The sequence below is a fragment of the Oreochromis aureus genome, unplaced genomic scaffold (genome assembly GCF_013358895.1).
Source record: "Oreochromis aureus strain Israel breed Guangdong unplaced genomic scaffold, ZZ_aureus HiC_scaffold_2_cut, whole genome shotgun sequence".
Classification (NCBI taxonomy): domain Eukaryota; kingdom Metazoa; phylum Chordata; class Actinopteri; order Cichliformes; family Cichlidae; genus Oreochromis; species Oreochromis aureus.
In genome coordinates this window covers 173938-187053 of record NW_024108853.1, presented here as the reverse complement: position 1 = coordinate 187053, position 13116 = coordinate 173938, and positions in this window count along the sequence as shown.

Sequence of the window (13116 nt, the reverse complement as noted above, 5' to 3'; positions counted from 1 at the left end):
TGGCCGTCTCTAAATTTTAAAGTTCTGTAGTATTTTATAAACTCCTTTAAATTGTCCTCCATGCAGCCAAGTTTGGTTCCAGTTAATTCCTCCATATAAAGAAGAAGAAATGTGTTTATAAAGGATCTTCCTGTTATTCCACGTTTGTTGGAGAGAAGTTGTGCTTATAAGTTTCCATGTGTAACATTACGCAATAGTGTGGTGTCTCTTTAAGACAACTTAATGTTTAGTGATGTCACAAGCATGCGCCCTGCCCTCTGTTGTATGAACGCTGCTGGCTTCTTGTATGATGAGACAGCAGCCGTTCAGCTGCTGATGGTGAGTGTTTATTAAGGACGAGCACTGTGGGATTCCCAGTACCAGTGTGGTCGGGAGTTTTGGACTGTCCTGCTGTCTGCCGCCTCCTCTCAACCACTCAATACACATGTCAGAAAAGCTTGCTCATGAAAACTGTTTCCTCTTCCTACTTTTCACAATAAAAGTCCTGCACAGCTGTACTCTGGTTACTTGATATGTGACTATTGTGGTTATATCAGTTTGGTATCAGATTTCTTTTTTCCCTAACACATTAAGGATAATATACTCTCTTTCTCTTTTCCCAACTGTGGTATAAGCACAGCTTAGCCTTAACAAATGTTCAAAGAAAAGTCGTCACTTCCTGATTTCTGTTTCACTGATAAATATTGTCACACTGGGGTTTTGCAAATGATGTCAGTGACCACTGACAAAAAATTCTGCAAAATAATAAAATCTTCTCATGGTGACATAACCACCAATGAGTTGCAGCCTTTGCTGTAAAGGAGTTCAGGAGTTTTTCACTTATTTCAAGCTAAAATATCTTGTATTAAGTAAAAAATCTGCCAATGAAACAAGTGAAAAATTGTCTAGTTTTTTTCTAGTTTTAAGATTTACTGTCTTGAAACAAGTTCCTTTAACTCACTGAAATGTTGCCCTTTAGCTGATTCTGTCTTATTTTAAGTGTAATGAGATAATTTTGACTAGAAATAAGACAAATACTCTTAGTAAGAATTTTGAGTTTTGCAGTGCACCTCGTCCTGAAACCTCTTCATCATCCTCACAGTTGTGTGAAGAAAGGGGAAGCAGGTGGAAACCATCTGTGCTCCTGTGTTCACTTGTGTGTGTGCGTCTATGGTCATATCTAATGTGTACCTACAGACAAACACAAACACCTGGCATTACACTGAGAGTCTCTACTGGAGCAACCTGCAGATGTCAGAGATGTGATTAGAGGTAAAGTGGACCAGTGAGTGCATCTATTTTGTTGTTGTCTGCTGGGGGACAGCAGCAGCTCAGAGAGATACATCAGGATCAACTAATCTGCAAGGCTGCAAGTGTCACTGCAGGAGTTTGAGTCAGTGGGGACTCAAACTCTTTATTCTGTGAGCTGAACACAGCTGTCAGGCAAACATCTGTGATGGGACATTTCTTTATTTCATGATCACTTTGTCACTTAGTTCTATGCATGTAGGACAGCATCACATGTGAGTCTTATGCTGCTTCACATCTTTGTTCCACACACACACAGTGGGGGCATTGTAAGTTCATGTGGGTAAAACCTTTTATTGAGTCTGTTTGTCATCGACCAGTCGACCTGTAGCACCTACCAGAGGGAAGGGTGGAGTGAGTGTCAGGGGTCCTTGAGGGACGACATTGCCAGTATATAAATGTCTGTGAGGGGAGGTTAGTGTCGGGCCCAGGGCCGCTCTGCTGCCCTCACCACCCGCTGCAGTTTCCTCTTGTCCTCCACAGCAGCTGAACCACAGTGTGCAGCAGAAGGAACTCCATGGTGAAGTTCATGAGCAGTTTGTGATCAGCATTCTTACGTAGATCTCAAATTAAAAACAATGATTGATGCAAAACTCATTTGTTGCTTTGGGTTTGTTACTTTCAGTTTATTTAATATAAACTTTTATGTCATTTCTTCTTCCATTGACCTGAATCCTCACAGTTTATAGAAGGGGCCCTGTTGATGTGGAGAAACATCTGAGCACATGTGATGTGCAAGCTAAAACATTGAGCATCTCATGGTGGTTACCTCGGAGACCATCTGTCACTCTGTGTGAAACCACGCCCACAGCGCACAGAATACATGCGTCACGACTAATTTGTCCACACAGGAGGCATCTTGATGATGTCATCATACACAAAGGCTTTTGTACAAAGTGTTAAACAAACTGCAGCAAGTGTGTTCAAGACTTTTTCCGTCTTATTTCTCTTTATTACACATAATCTATGGAAAGCGTGTGGTTTGATTACTTTGCATGTGTGGGTTGATGGGTTGTTGCCACATCTGGTGAGATTTTCATGTCAACAGCACCTTCTGAAATATGTTTCTTTAGAAAATTGGTGACATTGGTGAAATTAGGTCCAATAGCCGCTCTATTTAAACCCCATAACCACACTGGGTAGCAACCTCACCACTACAACAACACTGGAACAACTTCCAGCTTCTTTTTGCTCGGCTACAGTTTGGATGGATTTTGCATTTAAAGATGCAACAGGACTAAAATAGTTAAAGGGTCAGGAGGTCAAGGTCAGAGCTCCTGTGGGTCTGAGGGCGGCCTCACGTTGGAGAAGGATGAAGAGTCTGACCTGAGCCAGTGTTTGACATGAACACATCAGCACTGCTGTCAGTGAGCCTAACGACAGCCGTTAGCATCATGTCAGCGTTTCAGTCATAAAAAACACTTCCTGTCACTGTGGTGGTTACAGTGACATCATGCAGTTGTGCTTTGACCTCCAGAGGGCGACAAATCAGCACAGACAGAGCTCCATTCAAACTTTGCTGCCATCGGTAATAATTCTTCAAATATAATCATCAGTGTTTGAGCAGCTATGATATCAGGGACAATCTAGACATGTGTGACAATACTGAACATGTCACATGACACACATTAAACATCATGTGATCCTCTCAGTCTGCACTTTCATTCATGACTTCAACAGGTTGAAATGAGCTTTGAAGAAACATTCAGTGAAATAAATCTTTCATGGATTGATGTGAGCAGCAGATGAACTTTATTACCAACAACATCTTCAATAACAGAGTCTGAATGAAGCTCAGGTGTTGATGCTGCTCTCTGATTGGACGGTTGGTTTCAGCTCTGCTCTCAGTCTTTACTGCACAGGTGAAGGTAGAAAGTGTGACTGGATCTATAGACTGGAAACAGAGAAACATGCTGAACATTTGAAGCTTTGCAGCGAAATGTTCATGTTACAAATACTGGCAAGAGCTGATCTGGGATCAGTGTGTTCACACCTGCAGCTACAACAAGGTTTCATGTCTCCACACGTCAGCATGTGAACTTTACTCTGACTCAGTCTGAGCAGTCAGGCGACATATTTTAAAGTTACACATCAGCACACAGAGCTGAGCCCCTCCCACCTGTGCTGAGTTTCAGGTGGGCCCGCCTCCTTCCAGGAAGCAGCTCACCTGTGTGTCCGTGTTTAGTGTCCAGGTGTGGAGTGGAGCTTGTTGTTGGTGAAGAAAACTGTAAGTTTGCTTTGTTTCCTCCTTTAACAGTTTGTCTTTAGGAACTTTACTGTTTGTTCAGCTCATGTTTGATTTCTTCACACAACAAACTGTGTGTGTTTGTATTTCAGTCTCTCCATTAAAGTCAGTGTGTAATGTTTCCTGGCTAACATCAGCTGTGTGCAGCTTAGTTCACCACAAATCTGCGCTCCATAGTTCACGGTAACGGACTCACAGCTGGACCAGCGAGGCCGAGTGTGTCCTCACTCTGAGCTACGTTAGGTGTTTGTGTGCTTGTGTTTGTACTTTGTGAGTTCACTCAGAGTCCACAGAGGACGTGGCGTGCGTGATGACGTCACAGCCCTTTACCTTCTTTACTGTCACTGTGATTAATATTTACACCAGACACCTGCAGGCTCTGGCTAAGCTAGCCACACAGCATGCTAACGCTAAGCTAACACTAAGCTAGCCACACAGCATGCTAACGCTAAGCTAACACTAAGCTAACACTAAGAGTTCTTACAGACACAGGTTAAAAGCTGCTCTTAGTGTTTAATCAGGTCAGGACTGAGAGCAGCAGCAGAGCTGATGGATGATGAATTACTGGATGGAAGAAGCTTCTCATTAGCAGTGAATCGGTGTGTGTGCGGTTCTCTGCAAACTCAGCAGGAAGAATTGGTGTGAAGCTTTAACTCTGCTGATCCTCTTTGAATCATGGATCAGCTGAAATGTTTACATGTTGTTCACACGTGTTGGACTGACTGAAGCTTCCAGTCACAGTGAATCAGTGTGTGTCAGTGTGAATGCATCATTGTGTGCTTCAGGCTCCATCTAGTGGACTGATAGTAGAGCAGCTGATGGCAGCTTCCTCTGCCTCACACTGCTGTCTGACTGCATTCAGCTGACACTGAGATGAAGCAGGAAAGAAGCAGCTGATATTTGGACACACATGATGGAAAGGAGGATTTCAGTTGATGTGCACATGAATGATTTGTGTTTCCTCTGCAGGTAGAAAGTGTGTGTGAGCTGAATTGAGCAGCATGGATCAGTGTGAGGACAGAGGAGGTCCCTCCTCTAAAAAGCACTCTGTGTGGGGAACATGAGAGCCAGACCAAAGCTCAGAGGTGAGATGACCATCTCTAACTGTCCATGACTCTTCTCCATGTCACAGCTCAGCACTCATCACTGCTCCATCATTATTCACAGGAACCCACCTGGACCTCCACCCAGATCTGTGTCCTTAAGGGTGACTGGTCTGCAGATCGTCCCATTCATTTTTAAAGTGCAGCCTGTGTCTGCTGCAGAGAGGTGAGCTGTTGGTTGATATCTGATTCTGCGTTGTGTCTGATAAAAAGGTAAAGAAAGAAGAAAGACCTCAAGTAAATAATTTTTCCCCTCCAGCTCCTACAACCAAATAGAAACAGTGGGGAAGAGGGTTAGCTCACCCACCACAACTAAGCTAGCAAGGGTATATATATCCATGCTAGCATTTATAACGCCTAAAACACATTTATGATTTACACATACTACACTTATAACATCTAACAAAAGCAGGCTTAATAATGACAATAATTGAACTAAAATCACAATCAGAAACATCCAGGTGGCTAAATATGCATTATATGAGTGTTTTACAGTGTTGGGAAGAAAGTACACCAACCTCTCCCACAGGGAATTGTAGAAAAGGAGAGGCAAAGGGGTACACTGTATTTATGGGGTTGCACCAAAGAAGAAGAAGGAGGAGAGAATGAGGAGGGGCTCTAACATAATGAACATAACTACAGGCTTGGAGGTCCTAAAGGTCAGGTATAAAAGGAGGAACAGTTTGGGGTTTAGAACACATTTGTGTAATTATAACAATGTGATTTATGACCTGTTACATTCACCCCCAAAATTACACAAAATCCTAAAGTACACCAAAAAAAAAAAAAAATAATAAAATCTATAAACCCACAATAACAGATACAGTGGCCTCAAACAAATTCACATCACATATACAATGAATTAGATCAGCAACATAGCTTCCTCAAGGAGGATAAAGAGACCTGAGACCCGCTTGGCGCCTAGCAAGATCCCAGGACACACTATAGACAAAATGAGGTGCCATTTACACCACGAAACAGGCCATAATATCTATGGGCATCACCATCAGACTGCACAGACTGACAAAATACAGTCAACTCTGTTCTTGTATTATACTTTTCCAAAAACAATAGCAATGGACAACATACAGCAATAAACAAATTCACACATCGATAACCGCTGCTTGAACAGGTTCAACACCAAGGGTGTTTCGAGTTGAGCCATTGATTCAATCAGCGACGAACTGGTTTAATGATTCTACCAAAGCGTGTAGTAAGTCCTGATCCACGTCCACATTTTCGGGTTCAAAAGAATGAAAACTCTGGGACGGGGAAAGCAGCAGGGAGTCTGCGGAGGCTCCATCACCAGCCAGCCCACCAAGATCAGGAACATCCATTATGGGAGGGTCTCATGAGCATGCATCTTCGACTGGGTCAGCGGCGGACTGCTGATGGATCCATGATAGTGTGTGGTCATCACACTCGCCAATACTGGAGACAGAATCCACAATGCAGCGTGGCAGCAGGGGTGCAGCTCCTGTGTCCCCAAAAGATGTCACAGACCCATCCAGGTCCAGACTCAGGGGTCACTGACAACACTCAAGCAGGATGTGCAACACCGTCATTCAATGTTGTTTCAAGGGTAAAAAATTAACTTGAAGGAGCAGGTTGCGATGCACCACACGCTCATGACCTCCTTTGTCTCTGATCTGACAGATGTGAAGAGCAGGATCCGTCGACTACAGTGTACACAACAGGTTCCCATTTGTCAGAAGCTTCCTTTTCCTCTGACTCCCTTGTTGCATCAACAACACCTGGTCTCCCAGTGAAAGAGGCAGACCTTCACCTTTTTGTTGTACTGGTCAGACTGGTGTCTCTGCTCCATCGTGCTGTCGTTCCTGGGCTTGGAGCATGGCAGAGCGCAGGTCATTCATCAGTGACTTGACATGGTAATCCATAGTCACAAATAGGTGTCATCATGAAGGACATCCGAAACATTAGGTCAACTAGCAACCTTGGGACCCTCCCAAACATCTGGGTAGAATGGGCATAAAGCCGGTGGTCTCGATGTGCCGTACAGTTATACACAAACGTCATGGACTCATGTCATCTGCGGCCATTCTGCCAGATCTGGGGGAGGGACACGTAACATGTTTCAAGGGTGCGGTTAAATCTCTCTAATGGTACCATTACCCATGGGGTGATGCGGTGAAGTGTGGGATTTGCCGCGCCACCCAAAACCAAGCTCTGCAAGCAGTTAAGCTCTCAAAACTAGCTCCCTCGTCAGAGTGGATAAGCTGAGGGAAGCCCTACATGAAGAATCCATCCCAAACTTTTAGCAACTCTCGCTGTCTGATCCTGGCATTGGAATGCATGTGTAATTTTGGTGAGCATGGTCAGTATTCACAGAACATCCACAGACTTGTTGTTGCTGTCCTCATACTGACCAGAAGTCAATGCACACAAGTTCCAGTGGAGCACAGGTCTTAATGCTTTCCAATGGGGCCCTAGCTGCTGACTCTGGGGTCTTACTGAGAACACACACCTGCGGCAACTTCTCACATGATTGCGCACATCCTTCTCCATATCATACCAGAAGAAATGCTTACAGTGAGCCAAGGAGAGTGTGCGAGGGTTGACCTTGATGACCAGCATTGTCGGGTATTGTGCCAGACAGCACCATTTGCTTTAGAGGTCAGGTACCACAAACTGGAATCTCTTGTGTTTTGTCAGTGATGGGTCCTCACAACTCTGTGGACACCATTGAGGAATGTGAGCTTGTCCCATTGTTTCAGGAGCCGCAATGTGTGATGGTTCTCATGATGGCGCTCACGTCTGGAGGGTCTCGCTTCACGCTCAACATAGCGGGCTACTCTGGAGATCACAGGATCCCCTGTTTGGTGAGACAGGAGATCAGTGTGGGACAGCGCATGAGAGACATCACAGTCAGGTGGACTAATGGAGGTCAGGTGACCAGCGGGGATGTTGCAGCCGCTGGCGGCGGACTCCCACTCTGGAGACGGAGGACATGAGAAGACACGTCATCAGTTGACAGAGACACATCAAGCACAGCAGAGGGTGGAGCACTGTGTGTCTGCGGGTTGACAGGTCAAGCGGAAGGCATCTTGGACACTGGCATCTTTCACATCACTGACTTGCTCTAGCAGCTCAAAGTGAGGGCTCCGACAGAGGCGCTGGGCCAAAAGGCCTAAGCGGTTCCCTACTCAGGGTGTCTGCCCACGATGTTCAGCTTTCCAGGAACATATTTGATCTCAAAGCAATATGGTGCAAGCTTAGAGACTAGCGCTGTTCACAGGCATCCAGCTTTGGCTTAGTCCAGGATATGTGCGGTGAGAGGATTGTTATCGGTCAGACAGTGAACTGGTGACGCGCCAGGCCAGTGGCTGACTTATAGCGCACAGCCCACTTCAGAGCCAAAAAAGCTCAAGCCGGTGTGCTGGGTATTTGGCCTGACTGCGACTGAGGAGACTTACTAGCAAAGGCTATGGGTCTTGCTTTCTCCTCACCAGCTGGCACCTGGGATAAGACAGCACCAGCCCATCCATGGAAGCATCAGTTGAAAGGATGAATGGCCTCTAAAAATCAGGATATTGCCAGACACCGCACAGCTGAGGAGTGCACCACTTTGAGTTCCTCAAATGCCTTCTCACAAGCAGGAGTCCAGTCTTGAGGGGTGAAACACGAAGGTTCCAGGTTTCCGACTCCCATGGTAGCCTTTGGTCTCTTCCTGACCGGCAGTTAGAGCAAAGAGAGTGGCTTTGCAACCACGAGCACCCCTGGAATGAAATGCTGGTAAAACATCACCATGCCAAGGAAGGATCTCACTTTCCTCACGAGAAGGAGTGCAACCGTCATCATCCATGAGGTCAGTCTTCTGAAAACTGGCGATAACCCTCACTTTTATCCTGATCCAACTGAGACACCACCAGCATCCACCACATGACCCAAAAAACCTCACAGAGCGTCTACGAAAGTGACATTTTTTCTCGCCAGCTTCAGATTGCTGGTCCTCCAGGCGAGGAAAACAATCTCAAAGGCGTTTTAGGGCCTCTCTTCTGAAGGTGCAAAGACCAGCAGGTCATCAAGATAACACAGGAGGCTGGAAAAGTTCAAGTCACCAAAGATGCTGAGCATCATCCGCATAAAAGATGCTGGGCTGTTGCATAGACCCTGGGGAAGTCTGTTGTACTCATACAGGCCAAGAGGTGTAGTAAGCCGTGTATGCGTCTGTCAGACTCCATGGAGGGAGCGTTGTAGAACCCGGATGTGAGGTCCATGGTGCTGAAGAAAGCTGTCCCACCAAGGGCAGCAAGACAGTCAGCCTGATGGGGCAGTGGGTGGGCGTCCTTAACTGGTTTTGGCATTGAGCCCAGCGAGGAAGTCAGTGCATGTCCTCCAGAGTCTGCCTGACTGCTTCCAAACCATTACCAGTGGTGAGGCGTTACCGGCTGGTGGACTTACTGATGATGCCTTTCATCTCCGCAATCTGACAGCACCTCTAGCAACTTATGATAGTGAGCCAGAGGTACTCTGCGATGGGGGAAGCCTGTGAAGGGTGGTGGCGTCCCAGTGAAGGTGGATCACGATGGACAAAGGTCTTTCACCTCACCACAGTCCAGTTGTCTCTAGAGAACACATCTTCCAGTAGAAGTCAACACAAAACTCCACCAATTTCCTCTTCCACCGTCTGACACTTCACAGTCCTCCAATGTCAATATCAATCAGCAAGCGTCTTTGAGTAGCTGCTCAGGAGTCAGGCACAGGGTCTGATGAGGGGAAAAACTGGTACACTGGTCAGTCAGTCTCGTGAAAGAGACCTTGAGTGATGGGCAGGTCCTCTACAACAGCCACAAGGGAAAGACATCAGCAATCTTAGCATTGTGACAGTGTCACAGGGCTCTGTGGTGGTTAAGGACTTTCATAGGGACTATGATCTCCCATGGGTGTTATCGTCGCCCCACCATTATGTTCTTTGGTGGAGCAATTTGTGATGGGTTCCACAACCACAGTACTCCCTGGAGACACAAATGCAGAAGGTGGCAGCTTTTGAAACCCATATTCTTTTTGTGGCTTAGAGAGAGTGATGCCTTCATAACCTGACTGTGTAACTTTATCTGGCATCACGGGAGCAGACCACCGTGAGTACAGCTCAGCAACTGCGGGAAGTCTTCACAATCGGTGCGGTGGTTGGGTTAATAAGCTCCCAGTACTTTGTATCAGCCTTCATCTTCTGAATGATGGGCGGATCACATTGCTCCCCACAATGAGTTCATCCTTTAGCCCAGGAACCACAAATGTTGGCACAAGAAACCTGGTCCCCATACACTTCAATGTCCAAATCATAGACGCATTTTCGGTTTGTGTGATAAGGCCACCGCAACCAACCAGCACCACATTTTCAGGGGCATGCTGTGGATTCAGTGCAACACCAGCGGCTCTTAGCTTGCTATCAGCCTCTTCACTTAGTGTGCATGACATACTTCCTGAATCAAGCATGCCTGTCAGGGAGCACTGGCCACTGACCGACACTGGAGTGTAAAACAACTCACTAGCACAGCCAACTCTTTGTGAACCCATAATAACAGTCTTCTCATCAGACAGGCTACTACAACAGTTAACATATATGGTTTCGGGTCTGTTGCATTTGTGAGGGTTTCATCAACACCGCCCATGCTACCCCTCTCGTTACATGGGCTGGCTAGTTTAAAAGCAGCATTGGTGGGAGGAGGGACTGAAATGCTTGGTTTCTGGCACAACTGTGGGCATTCACGCCTCATGTGTCCAGGGTCAAAAGCAGCTGTGGCATAGCTTGTACAGCCTACAATGCACATGGGTTGTGTGTTCATGTGAGACACACACTCTGCACTCTGCACAGAGTGTGTGTTCATGTGAGACACACACTCTGCACTCTGCACGATGAGCACTGCGGTGCCCATGGGAATGACCCTTGGTTTGTGGGCACCTAGGACCAGTGGCTAATGATGCAGTGCACATGGACAGAACCTTGTCAAACAGCGCTACCATCTGTTGAACACCTGGCTCAGTTGAAGGAGGGCCGGAAACTGGCAAAGATGGGAGGGCGTGACATGAGAAGTCAAGGGAGGACAAGCAGAGGGCTGCTGCACACTTACCATGTCCGCAGAAAAGAGAGGCTGACGTGTGGCTGCAGAGGGAACAGAGGGCATAGGATACAAGGACGGCTCATGTGTTACTGGGACTGCTTGAGCACCGCTGGAGTGGGGCTGGCTGTTAACAGTAACAGGGCTCTGATGTGGGATGGACAGACATGCCGTGTAGAGACAAAACACTAGACTGTCTCATTTTTCCTCACATAGTTGTCCAGACGGCTCTGAACCTCAGCCGCAGTCCACTCCTCAGGAGCCTTCAGTTGAAAAAGACAAGGCAAGACTGTGATCAGGACAGTGATTAATGAACATTGAAACAACCTCACTACTGGGGTCTTCTACCAGTTTGCCACGCCTGCGGAGACACTCATCAGCAGCGTCAATAGACTTGTTCAACGGATCCAGTAATCCATGGCATTCTCACCTGGACGTGGCACAGTACTGTAGAAATCTTTCATGGGTAGGCTGGAATATGTCAAGTCGCTGAAGTTAGACCTCAGTATGTCAAACACAGCAGTGATAAGATCATTCCCATTCAACTCAGGGGCGACACGCAGTGACACCTTGACCACATCTCTGGCTTTGCCAGTCAGTCTAGACATTAATATGGCAAACATTTCTTCATCTGTATCACAGCTGATTCTGTGCAGATAACATCTCATCATCTCCTCCCATTCACTGATGGGGAATAGATCCATGTTGTCACCCTTGAGTATGGTGGAGCTTTTGGTGTCTGACTGAACAACAACCTTCAGCTTGGACTGGTCATTGCAGCTCGAGGGCACATTCTGGGGAGACTGTGGCTGGGTGGGGGGCGGCTGGTGCATAGTGTTAAGAGAGGATGTGATATTTTTCCCCAATTTGCTTTGCTAAGTCAGTAATCAAGCTGCTCAACATGTCACTAGTGACAGCCTGGGTGTACGTTTGGCATTCGCGAGCAGCTGGTGTGGAGCTAGCTGCTGGCATTAATGGTGAGTGCATCACTGACTGGTCCACAGTGTGGGCACCAAAACCGGGGGCTACTGGCCTACCCCTCCCATAACACTTTGGAGCAATCTGATGACCCCTCCCCAAACCAAAGGTCACATTACTCCCTGCAGAGAACAGATCAGGCATAGCACTATCCACAGTTTCCTCACCCAACATGTTGACCCAAGTGAGATATCAATGTTTAACAGCAAAAAAGAGCGTAACCCCCACACACAATTATGCAAAAACTTCACAAAACAATTAAATGTGGGGAAACCCCCAATATAGAATCAAAACACCATAGAACATAAAATAAAATGTTGTTTTCTCCTCTCAATTAAAAACAGGCTGTAAAAAGCCAATCTCAATAGAAAAAGAATAAATTACTATCCGTGCCTGTGTAATTTGAGGCAATAATATGAAACAGTGACAGAAATGATCACCCTACGTATTTGCCCTTTAAGTTCACACGTGACAGAGATGCCTGCAAGCCAAATTGCGGGGCATCGATCACAAAGCACACGATATAAAAACCTGTGAGTCAAAGCGCGGGGCACAGAACCCTGGCACACAGCGCACAGCTGCAGAGAGGAGGCGTGAAAACAGCGGCAGCAGGGGAGGAGGAGGAGATCGCGGATTGGCGATGTGACGGGTCAGCGGCACCAAGTGTAACCGTGGGATTCTGCGTTGTGTCTGATAAAAAGGTAAAAAGAAAGAAAGGCCTCCATGTAAATAATTTGCCCACTCAGTTCCTCTCCCACAGGGGAATTGTAGAAAAGGGCTGGCATTTATTATTACATTAAACATAAAATGTGCATTTACACGTAACATATTTGACATAAGATAAAACAAAAAAACAACAACATGAAATCCGACATACCTGATAAAAAGGTAAAAAGAAAGAAAGGCCTCCAAGTAAATAGCTTGCCCACTCCAGCTCCTACAACCAAATAGAAACAGTGGGGAAGAGGGTTAGCTCAACCCACCACAACTTCCAAGCTAGCAAGGGTATATATATCCATGCTAGCATTTAAGGCGCCTAAAACACATTTATGATGCACACATACTACACACTTGTAACATCTAACAAAAAGCAGGCTTAATAATGACAATAATTGAACTAAAATCACAATCCGAAAACATCCAGGTGGCTAAATATGCATTATATGAGCGTTTTACAGTGTTGGGAAAGAAATTACACCAACCTCTCCCACAGGGGAATTGTAGAAAAGGGGAGAGGCAAAAGGGGTACACTGTATTTATAGGGTTGCACCAAAGAAAAAGAAGAGAATGAGGAGGGGCTCTAACTTATAATGAACATAACTACAGGCTTGGAGGTCCTAAAAATCAGGTATAAAAAGGAACAGTTTGGGGGTTTAGAACACATTTTGTGTAATTATAACAATGTGATTTATGACCCTGTTAC